Source organism: Sapajus apella, unplaced genomic scaffold (assembly GCF_009761245.1).
Source record: "Sapajus apella isolate SASKATOON/1434 unplaced genomic scaffold, GSC_monkey_1.0 scaffold33, whole genome shotgun sequence".
Lineage (NCBI taxonomy): Eukaryota > Metazoa > Chordata > Mammalia > Primates > Cebidae > Sapajus > Sapajus apella.
In genome coordinates this window covers 21,169,884-21,182,005 of record NW_022436973.1, presented here as the reverse complement: position 1 = coordinate 21,182,005, position 12,122 = coordinate 21,169,884, and the positions used below count along the sequence as shown (strand labels likewise).

The 12,122-nt window shown below is 46.7% G+C and overlaps 1 protein-coding gene and 1 long non-coding RNA gene across 2 annotated transcripts in view; one reads left to right on the top strand and one right to left on the bottom strand.

The window, feature by feature from the left end:
- Positions 1 to 239: 239 nt before the first annotated feature.
- Positions 240 to 8,999, bottom strand: LOC116562955. Its single transcript, XR_004274145.1, has 3 exons — positions 8,893 to 8,999; positions 1,420 to 1,461; positions 240 to 278 (listed from the first exon to the last, which is right to left on the bottom strand). It is a non-coding gene; the product is annotated as an uncharacterized LOC116562955 (long non-coding RNA).
- Positions 9,000 to 9,510: 511 nt separating this feature from the next.
- Positions 9,511 to 12,122, top strand: part of PRNP (prion protein) — a 17,097-nt gene continuing 14,485 nt past the window's right edge. Inside the window, exon 1 of the mRNA XM_032295507.1 lies at positions 9,511 to 9,646. The gene's annotated coding sequence lies outside the window, so the exon portion shown is untranslated. The remainder of the gene's footprint in view (positions 9,647 to 12,122) is intronic.

The window sequence follows — 12,122 nt, the reverse complement described above, 5'->3', positions numbered from 1 at the left end:
ATCATCTGGCATCTGGAGATATTTTTTAGGCAAAGAAGATATCCACGTGTTGATTTGTGATATTTCAGCACCACTACCTGCATCACCAAAGACTTTAAGACTTGTGGAAATAAATTCAAATCTTCAACATCTGGAATGGTTGAGATACATTGTATAAAGAACAGAAATTTATTTCTCACAGTCCTGGAGGCTGGGAAGTTCAAAATTAAGATGCTAGCATGTTTGGTGTCTGGTGAGGGCTGCTCTGTCCTTCCAAGATGGCACCTTGATGCCGCATCCTCTAGAGGGGAGAAACACCAAACACCGTGTCTTCACATGGCAGGAGGCAGAAGGACAAGAGGGCCAAATGCTGCTGTGCAAAGCCTCTTTTAAAAAGGCCTGAATCTCGATCACAAAGAAAGAATCCTAGTGACTGAATCACCTCTGAAAGCCTCCACTTCCTAATATTATCTCATTGGCCACTGAGTTTCAATGCCTGGGCCTGGTGTGGTGGCTCATGCCTATAATCTCAACACTTTGGGAGGCCGAGGTAGGTGGATCACCTGAGATCAGGAGTTCAAGACCAGCCTGGCCAACATGGTGAAACCCTGACTCTACTAAAAATACAAAAATTAGCCAGATGTGGTGGCATACGCCTATAATCTCAGCTACTTGGGAGGCCCAGGCAGAAGAATCACTTGAACCCGGGAGGCAGAGGTTGCAGTGAGCCAAGATTGTGCCACTGCACTCCAGCCTGGGGAACAGAGCAAAACTCCATTTGGAAAAAAAAAAAAATTTTTCAATGCCTGGATTTTGGAGGTGACACATTCAAGCCATAGCACCATTTTATATTATTTGTATATTAGGGTTAAATAGGGCCACCTTATCATCTCAGACAAACCATTTCTAAGAAGGTAGAGGCTTGCATGTGAGGTTTGAGTCACGGGTATGACACTCCACTGTCATGCGCAAATTGTTACTTCCTTAAGATATGATCCAACAGGCCTGAAGATCTGCATGCATTTGGCACACATGAAAGTTTCTGCCTCCTCCCTTAGCCCATTTGAGCTTCCAGTGCTCATTCTACCCTTTGCAGTCTAAAGATGCTTCTCCTGGGCAGAAAAATCAAAGGCAAAATATGAACAAGTATAAGCCAGAATTTTCAGAGTAACTTTCCAGATTGCTTTAAATGGCAGCATTTCCAATCCTAGTTTGTCTCATTTTCTATATTCAATAAAAGAACAAGAACAAAAAAAAAAAAAAAGAACACTACTGTGTATGAGCTTTGATGCCACCTCTGACCATTTTTACTTTCATATTGTTAATTTTGCCATTTGATTTTGCTTCCACTACATGCTATTAACTTCTTTTCAGATGTCACTCATTTAAAAACGTGGAGGGATTTTCCATTGCTGTCCCAGTCAGGCAATTATCACTTACCCAAAGCCAGCCCTGCTCTCAGTTCAGCCTTGGCATGAAGTCCTATTCAAAGAAATAAAAGTCCATTAGAAGATGAAAACCATTAAACTCTTTGCCTGTCTCTTAAGAAAATACCACAGGATGAGTAAACAAAGCTGAAAACAAGACAGAGAATAGAAGTTGGTACAGTTAGAATTTTAATATGTGACACACCAATAGCAAGTGTCTTGAACACCAAGGGTTTGGAGGGAAAGGCCTGTGTGGTCAGGACAGCAGGCCTGGAAGCTGACCTGGCTGGCAACAGTCAAAGTAACAAGATGAAGTTATAGCTGAGGGAGAAGGCTCAAGGGGCCTCAGGATGCAGCCATCCTAATGAAGAACAATCACATGTAGGGTGAAGGCAGTGCTCTAAGAGGGTGCACTGCCTTCTTCCTAGAACACTATGTGAGGGATCCCAGCTTCACAAGGTCAGGAGTCACATGAACACTGCTCGAAGACGTGCCTTGCAAACCCAGCATCTGAGAATATGGACCTACAAAATACATTGATAAAGGAGTGGCCCATTTTACATAATGTACATTTACACAGTTAATGCACTTGACACATTTTCACACTTTTATTTCAAAAACATATTGAATTACATGCAAACTTTCAGGAACTCATCACAAGGTCCATTCATGATGTAGCTGGAAATAACCACCGTGTAATGATAGCATAAGCAAATCGAGTTTTCATTACAGGAAATAGGGGAAGAAAACTGAAGAGAAAACATGCTTCCTTTATAAATGCTTCTTTATTTTATTGTCCCTAGCCCCAACCAATTCCCAGGGCCAAGTAAAGAGCTGGGAGTAAAAAGTTAGAGCACTGAAGATAGATTTGAGAGATATCTGGTTTCCTCAGCTGCTAATACAGGACCCAGTTTCCTACAAAGCTGTATCTGCCTGCCCAAGGATTTTGGAAATACAGGTGTATGTTCATGCATGTGTATCCATGATGAACAAGTCCCTTTCTCAGGCTCAAGGCCCCTGGAGCCAGCCTCTTCTCCATGGGCCACCACAGTCACCACTGTGGAGGTTCTGGAAGCTTCAGGATGCCCCAGGGACTTTCCACCCAACCCCCTCAGCCAGGTAGTGCCCCAAGTAGAAGTGAGAACACCCTTTCTTCCCTCCTTTGTTTCCCTAGAATTTCAGCAGCTTCTAAGGTTCATGTACTACAACTCTTTCCACTTTTAATATCCACACACGTGCAGGTGTGGTAATGGATCAATTACCATGTGCAACTGGGGCTTCACCCCACCCAGAACATTCTAGGAGCTAGCACCAGGTTATCCAGCCACAAGATTGGGGAGTCGGAGCATTTTTCCACAGACTGACTGTCATCTCCCACTGGGGAGAACTGCCCTGGGACCCCTGAGTCCACACATTTTGGGGGTGCTCCTGGGGAGAAGGGTTTGGCAAGCACAGATGATGCCAGAAAAAGTCCTCAAGCAAAGAAGAGAGCGGCTGGCATCAGGGTGGGAAGGTGTCAGCATTCTAGAAGCCTTAGTTACAGGCGAACTCAGATGGGCCAAGGGCAAGATATCAAAAGCATCTGCCACAACTCTCTTGGGAGGTGCACAAAACCACCTGAGTAAACATTCGAATTATTTCCTGGATATGGGAGCAAGGCAAAACATTCTATATAAAGGTGATGATTCTTCACAAATGTATTCTTAAATGCAATGTCATTTCAATAAAAAAATTCCAACCATAGGTATCATGGAATTTGACATGATTACAAAGTTAATCTGGAAAGAGAAATAATCAAGAATATCAGGCTGGGCGCAGTGGCTCATGCCTGCAATCCCAGCTCTTTGGGAGGCCGAGGCAAGTGGATCACTTGTGGTCAGGAGTTCAAGACCAGCCTGAGCAACATGGTGAAACTCGGTCTCTACTAAAAATGCAAAAATTAGCTGGGCATAGTGGTACATGCCTGTAATATATTTTATATATATATATATATATATATATATATATATATATATATATATAATCTACATCTGACATATATATCAGAAAATATTCTGAAGCTAAGAGAAAGTAACGGGCAAAATGAGTCCTACCAGGCATTGAAGTGCATTATTAAGCATTAACCCACCTCATGGGTCTATTAAAGCATGAGAGGAAAAGCCTCTCCCCACGTGGCACCCCCCACCCCCTACCCTTGGTTATATCAGTTGGAATCACACTGATATGCCTTATGCATAATCTACATAAAAAGAAAACCTTTTTGGCACACTCCGAGGAAGGGGCTGAATGAGGGTAGCTGCTGATCGTTCACTGGTGTCGGGAACCAGAAAATTACCATTGCCTCAGGAACTGCCAGTAAAGACACAGGAAGGTTCCAGTTTCCAGAAAAATAAAGTCAGAAGCCAACTCCAGGGTGGGAACCAAGAAGATCAGAGAAAATCAGACAGTCCATAAAAGCTGCAATGCAGAAGACAGCCAGTGGAGGAGGGCCCACGTGCTGCACAGGTTCCAGGTGACACTGACATTGTCTGGGGTGGCTGAGACACCTCACACCTGGCTAGACAGTTAGACATGGCTAGAAAGAGAAAAGGAAATTTTTTGTAGATACCAAGGGGAAAAGAGGAAGAAGAGCAATATGAGTGGATGGGAGAGGAAACCACATTCAGGACATCATTTAACTGATTTTCCTGGGCACAGTACTCATGCTCTCCTCCCAAGGAATTTACAGCCTCGTTAAAGACCAACAGGGCTTTAAATAATTTTTTTTTTTTTGAGATGGAATCTCGCTCTGTTGCTCAGGCTGGAGTGCAGTGGTGCAATCTTGGATCACTGCAGCCTCTGCCTCATGGGTTCACGCAATTCTCCTACCTCAGCCTCCCAAGTAACTGGGATTACAGCGCTCTCCACCACGCGCAGCTAATTTTTGTATTTTTAGTAGAGACGGGGTTTCACCATGTTGGCCAGACTGGTTTCGAACTCCTGACCTCAGGTGATCCACCTGCCTTGGCCTCCCAAAGTGCTGGGATTACAGGCGTGCACCACTGCGCCTGGCCAATAATAAATTTTTAAATAATAAAGCAGTTTAAAATGGAACTGGATAATACAAGCCAGTTGCTGCTGGAGCTAGAAGGAAGGCAGCTGACTTCTGATGGGAAGATATGGAAGGATTTCAGAGAAAAGGACATATCAGAACTAGCACTCCACAGAACATAAGTAGGGTCAAGAAATTCAGGGTTGAGAGAACTACTTAAGTGGACCTTCAGCAAGGCAATTAAAGGAGGACAAGTGGTCCTGCAGGGCTTCCACCCAGAGAGATGCAAAGAGAAAGAGAGAGAGAGAAAGAGACATCATTAGAAATGTTTCACAGAGACCTTGACTGCAAACTTTAACTGCAGATATTGAAGTCTAGCCATTAAGGAAGCACTGAATGCTTTTAAAGGGTGGGGAGATATGAACCATTCTGTGCAGCAACAGTACAATAGTTTCTCCTTAAATTCATGATTCACATCTTTAGGGAAAACGTTCCTCATGCCTAAGAGAAGACCACACAAACAGGCTAGCTGTTGTCTTCCTCTGTCTGAATTGCTATGCATGTGATGTCTCAAACTGCTACAGCCGTTGATGCCAGCTTGGGTAGGGAATAGTAGAAAGAGGGAAGAAACAAGGTCTGTGAGGACATGAATATACCATTGAATGTACCCCGACCCAAAGAGGACCCTCCAGTATTGGAATTCAAAACAACCTCTCTAACGCCCGCCCTCTCCTCCAGCTCCTGCCTACTCCTCTGCTCCCTGCAGGGTAAAACTCAGGAAGTGTCGCCTCTACTCCCTCACCTTCTATTCCCCCTTCAATTTGCTTCTGCCCTCACCAGTCCATTGAAATGTCTCTCAAGTCCCCAGAAACCTCCACGTCACAAAATCCAGTGAGCACTCCCCTGTCTTCACACAACTTGGCCTCTCAATAGCTGGCTCTGCCTTCTCGAAACACCCTCCTCTTAGCTTACAGGACCCTCTTTGGTTTCCCTCCTACTTCACTGGCTGTCCCTTCTCAGTCTCTTCCTCTGGTTCAAAATGTGGTCCTGGCCCAGCAGCATCAGCATTACCTAGGAACTTGTTAGCAATGCAGGTGCTTGGACCCCATCCCAGACCTGCTGAATCAAATCCCGGGGCAGGAGGGGCGATGCAGCAATCTGTGTTTTATCTGGTCTTCTGGTGATGCACAGTAGAGACTGAGAACAACCAGTCCGAAACTGTCGGTATTCCTCATGATGAAGTCCTGATTCCTTTCTTTTCTCTGGCTACATTTCCTCCCATGATGACTTCATCTAAGCCCGTGACTGGAAATCGCCTATATGCTGACAACTACTAAATATGTATCTTCAGCACCCATCTGGAGATTACACAGCCATCTCAAATTCAACATGTCCAAATGGAAAGAAGGAACTCCAGATGTTCCCTCTGAAATCTGGTCGCCATCCATTTTTCACCATTTAAGAAAATAGCTCCACCATCCCCCCAGTTATTCATTAAAAAACTTAAGTCATCCATGATTCCTCCTTTTCTGCAACTCCTTACCTCATTGGCAATAGTGTATCTAGTGGGCCTATCTCTAAAGTGTCATCAATTTGTCCTCTACTACCACCATAGGCCAGGCCACAATTTTCTCTCCCCGGCCTACTGCAAAAGCCTCCACCCAGGTACTGCTAATGTCCACAAAACAACAAGAGCGGACTTTTAAGAAGGTAACTCAGGCTAAGCATGGTGGCTCATGCTTGTGATCTCAGCACTTTGAGAGGCCAAGGTAAGCGGATTGCTTGAGCTCATGAGTTCAATACCAACCTTGACAACATCCCTAAAAAATATACAAAGTTAGCCAGGCGTGGTGGCTCATACCTGTGGTCCCAGCTACTCAAGAAGCTGAGGTAAGAGGGTAGTTTAAGCCCAGGAGACAGAGGTTGTACTGACCAAGATCACCCCACAGCACGCCAGTTTCGGCAACAGAGAGAGACTCTGTCTCAAAAAAAAAAAAAAAAAAGGAAGAAGGAGGAGGAGGAGGAGGAAGAAAATTGTGTGGCATCATTCCCCTTCAAGGGCTTTGACCTCCGAGGACAAACCCTAAACCCCTCTTCTCACTCAGTCTGGAAAATGACCTTCACTATTTATAGTGGGACATGAGTAGTTGTGGTCATGGGAGAGGCAATGAGAGTGAGTTTGGAATGAGGAATCATGCAGGGCCATTTGCAATAGCCACTTCCTGTAGGTTGCCCACCCTTGGAGTGGTTCATGAGGTCAAGGAAAACTCCTCCAAGAATCCACAGGTAAGACCATCAACCCATTGTGGCAGCTTTTTAAAATGGCAACAACATCTTTGATACTCCTCCCATTGAGAAGTGTGCTCCATGTCCTCTATCCTTGAATCTGGGGGCTATATGACTTTTTTTTTTTTTTTTGAGACAGAGTCTCATGCCTGGAATTACAGGCATGAGCCACTGCACCTGGCTGTCAACATTCTTAAATCTCTTTCCTTACATGCTTCCCAAACCTTCTTAAATAGTACCATCTCAGCTCATTCCAACCTCCGCCTCCTGGGTTCAAGTGATTCTCCTGCCTGAGCCTTCTTTGTAGCTGGGATTACAGGTGTGCACCACCATGCCTGGTTAATTTTTGTATTTTTAGTAGAGACAGGGTTTCACCATGTTGTCCAGGCTGGTCTTGAACTCCTGACCTCAGGTGATCCACCTGCCTCAGCCTCCCAAAGTGCTGGGATTACAGGCACGAGCCACTGCCACAGCCAGGGAACTACACAACTGTCAGGCAAGAGCATACAGTGGAAGTGATGCTACATGACTTCCAAGCCCAGGCGGGAAGTGACATTGCAGCTTGTTTGCTGAAACTCTTACACTTGGAGTCCTGAGCCACCATGGAGGAAGTCCCTCCAAGCTGAGACCACCATGCCATGAGGAAACCAGGCTACACAGAGAAGCCAGAGGTAGGCACTCCAGTCAGTACATCTGATCTTCAAGTCCTCCCAGCCCAGGTGCCACTCATGCAAGTGCATAGGCTTCAGATGACTGCAACCCCCAGCTATCAAAGCATCTATAGACTTAGAGTCTTCTCAACTGACACCCCAAACATCATGGGGCAGAATCAAGTCCCCACTGTGCCTATCCAGCTCCCTGGCTTAAACAATCCATTGGCATAATAAAATGGTAGTTGTTTTAAACCACCGAAGTTGTGGAGTATTTGCAGTACATCAGTAATAACCAGAATAGGGCATAAAGCAATCCCCTTTGGTTTCCTAATTCCTCCCCTCCAAGAAATCCCAGGGTATTTGAGCCCCTTCCTGATGGGAGGAAAGCAGTCAACCAGAGCATATGATTATTTTGAGGAAAAGAGGGGTTTTAGCATCTTGGAACCAAGCTTTACAGGGCCCCTTCTGCCAGTGGAAGCCAGCCCCTTGCCTAGGCTGATCTAGTCACCCACTTCCAGCCCCACCCTGGCCCAGTCCTCCTTGAAGCCCCTGAGCCTCTAGGAGACTCAGAGACACTGTGCTGCCTGCTGAGTTCATCTCCTAGTGAGCTATCTGAGAAAAGGAGGTGAGGTTCAGAACGTGATGTCAACCTAAGCATTACATAAGACTGATAGGATGTAAAACAGCCTCACTGCCTAGTGTTCATTCTAATTGGCCACAATTCAGTCCTCCCTGTTGCACTGAGTCAGCTCCCTCCAAAGTCGATGCTTTCCAGGCCTCTCCTTGCCCTTTCCCAGCAGATCTTTCAAGTGCTCACCCACACTCACATAAACATGGCTCAGGCACTGTTTTACAGCAGCTCTCCTCTGTGCATTCTCCTGGCTTCTCCAGTCACTTGTACCCCTCACCCCAACTTGAGTGATAATGATTGGTCCTGAGATGCAAATATTTAATGCAAATATGTTTACAATCAATGGAGCATCAGCTTTTTTTTTTTTTTTTTTAAGAGAGAGAGACAGGGTCTTGCTCTATAGCCCTGTGGCCCAGGCTGGAGTGCAGTGGCCGATTACAGCTCACTGTAGCCTCTACCTCCTGGGATCAAGCAATCCTCCCACCTCAGCCTCCCCAGCAGCTGGGACTACAGGCCTATGCCACCACTCTCAGCTATTTTTTTTTTTTTCCTTTTTTGTAGAGATAGGGTCTCACTGTTTCCCACTCTGGTCTCAAACTCCTGAGCTCAAGCAATCTTCCTGCCTTGGTCTCTCAAAGTGCTGGGATTACAGGTGTGAGCCACTGCATCTGGTTGTCAACATTCTTAAATCTCTTTCCTTACATGCTTCCTAAACCTCTCACCCGAAACGAGGATACTCGATGTCCTATTTTCCCCAGGGCAGGCCTGGTTTATGCCCATTTCACTCGTAAAAGTGCCCAATTTGGGTAATAATTTATAAGATCCCCCTCCAATTCCTGTCCTTCTATCACTTCATCCCTTGCCCTCCTTTGAAATGAGACAAACCTCTGCCAAAGTTGTCAGCAGGAATCCTGGGCAAGAACACACCACCTTGTTTCATAGAAGACATCTCAGGTAATGTGATGAGAGCTTTTTAAACGGAGTTCATTTTTCTCATTTGTTAATATCACCACCTTAATCATCTTTTTTGCCTAAAAAAAAGGAGAAAGTGAATGAATGAACAGGTGATGGCCAGTGTCCTTTCTAGGCCTCAAAATTTAAGAGTTTATGTGAATATTTATAAATATTGATCTCAATCCAGGGTAAGCAACATTTTTGTTTTCTTCTTTAGAAATTTCTGGTTGCCAAAATTCCAGAAATTGCTTCCTCATTCCCCTTCATTTTCTCGAGTTCTCCATTATGTAACGGGGAGCTGGAGCTTTGGGCCGAATTTCCAATTAAAGATGATTTTTACAGTCAATGAGCCACGTCAGGGAGCGATGGCACCCGGAGGCGGTATCAACTGATGCAAGTGTTCAAGCGAATCTCAACTCGTTTTTTCCGGTGACTCATTCCCTGCCCTGCTTCGGAGCGCTGCACCCTTTAACATAAACCTCGGCCGGCTGCCCGCCGCGGGCACGGAGTGTTAGCCAGTCCGCTCGGCAATTGGTCCCCGCGCCGACCTCCGCCCGTGAGCGCCGCCGCCTCCCTTCCCCGCCCAGCGTCCCTCCCCCATTGGCCCCGCGCGTCGCCTGCCCTCCGCACCAGTCGCTGACAGCCGCGGCGCCGCGAGCTTCTCCTCGCCTAACGGCAGAGACAGGTAAACACCGGGGGTGGAGGGGACGCGGGCGGGGGCAGAGGAGCTGCTGAGGCCGAGTGAGGACCCTGGGCCTCGGGTCCCAGGTGCGAGGGCGCCCGACCGGACAGGGTCCGGATCCCGTTAAGGAGGGGCCAGGGACTGCCCCGAGGGCACGTGATGGGTCTCGGGCCTGCCCCAGTGCTCAGGTGGGGCGGCTTGGCTTCGCTTTTCGGGTTAGGAACGCTCCCTTCACTCCGCGTGGGGGCTGGGGGAGCTGGCGGAGCCCCTGGAGGGAGGTCGGTGGCGCGCCGGGTATCGCAGCGCCCCCTGCACCCCGCCGTGGGTCCCGCCCAGCGACAAGGGAACTCCGGGAGGGCCGCCAGCGGGCTCTGGGGGGCGAGGTGGGGGCCCTGGGGGCCGCGTGGCCCGGTCCCTGCGCGTCGGTCGCCCCTCGGAGGCCGGGGTCCGGACCCAGGACGCCGCTCGGCAAGGCCCGGCGCTTTCCCAATACCCAGAGGGTGCCTGTGGGGATGGGGAAGCGGACGCCCGCCGGGGGAGTTATGGAGCGCCTCAGGGCCTACCGCCGCAGCCGCCTCACTCCTCCCGGGAGGCGGCCCCGCCCTTCATCTTCGCGGCCGGAGCTTCTCTGAGGGAGGCCGCAGCCGAGCGGCCGTCGCCACCGCTTGAGGAAGGGGCCCACGCGGGCGGGCGGGGGCGGGGCCTCGGGCCTCGGTGGGGGCGGGGTCCCGGGAGGCCCCGCCCTCTGTTCGCGGCCGGCAGGGAGAGAGGAGCTGCGGGTCTGCCTCCGGGCCCCAGGTGCGACGGCGACCCCCGCTTGGCCTGTCACACTCCTCCCCGTCCCCTAGAGGAAGAACACTGGCCATGGGGGGCTCCAATGAACAACCAGTCTCGGATGACGACCCTTGGGTCACTGGGCTTCGCACCTGTGCGGCAGGCGCCTTCACGTTTCATTATTAAACAATGGGGAGAAATCCATGTTTATGGTCCTTTTTAAGGAATTTTTTGCCCTTTTCTTTGTAGTGGCTGTAGGAAATCAATTTTTTTTTTACCTCGTAATTCCACCACTGTCACATCCATCCTCGCCATCGCAAAACCACAGCTCCGTTTTTGTTTCCTAGCCTCCAGATTCTCACACAACACAGTGCAATTTCACTGCTGTAATGATGAGGATCTTCATGACCACGTTATTTTCTTGTTCTTAGAACATCACGGTTTAATTAGCAGTTCCCCATATGTAGAACATTTGAGATGTTTCCCGTTTCCTTAGGAAAAACTCCTGGTAGAATAGGATTGAGGATTTTTACAAATATAATTATCAGAAACATAGGAACAGGAAATTGGATAGATATGTTAAACCTCTGGAAAAATCAGCAACACTCTTAGATTTGTAGGAGAAAGGAAAAAATCATCAAAGGAAAGAAGCAATTTTACCTACACAAACACTGAGAAGGTCTTACAGTGAAAAAGAGCTAACCAGAAAGGGGAAAGGCAGGCAGAGGTAGGGTGTCATTTGTATGTTATTTGTATCTAACACAAATTTTCCATACTGAAAGAAAAATACTAAGATTATAACAGATAATTAATGAAATGATGAGTCATTTACACAATAAAATGCAAATTAGAGCATGTTGGGGTTATCATTTTACATTTATTAAACTAACCAAAATGAGTAATAGTAACAGCAACCCTTGCTGGAAGGTTGCCCAAAACTTGGCATTTTCAAGTGTCCGGGAAGTGGCAGCTCTTTGGGGTCAGAAAGATAGTTCTGCAGTCAATTTTGTGACTTTGGACAGGCTACTTAATTTCCTGATCCTCCTTTTGTCCATTAATAGAATGGAGGAAATGATACCTACTTCCTGCATCTGTTACAAAGATTAACCAACTATGTAAAACTCACCCTTGATATATATGCATTATTGGGGGCATTTCGAGCCAGTACAACCCTTTTGTAAAGCAATCCGGTGATGCATTAAGAAATTGGAAGCTGTGACCCAGAAACCCCACTCCTGAGAATTCACCTGCAATGGAAGAACCAAACAAACAAAAAAGCAGGCACATATTCCTAGCAGAATGATCTAAAATTAGAACCAACTGGCCAACAGCCTAAATGTATAACAGCAGGGCAGTAGCTAAGAAAATTATGACACATTAACTGAAATGAACATTACATAACCATCAAAACTCATGATTGTGGAGTCTGTGATACGTGGGGGGAAACTGGTAAGTAAAAAAGTGGGTTACTAAACTGCACCTGCTTACTCTAACATGAATGCATATGTGAAAAATCTGAAAGGAAAGGCACAGAAAATGGACATTTTAATTGAAATTGTAGGTGATCTTAATTTTCTTTTGGTGGATACATTATATATTGTTCTCACTAAATAAAGACATTTAAAAAATAGTTCACAGGTTTTAATTTTTTTTTTTTTTTTTTTTTTTTTTTTTTTTTTTTTTAAATGTTATTTCCTTTTTTCGC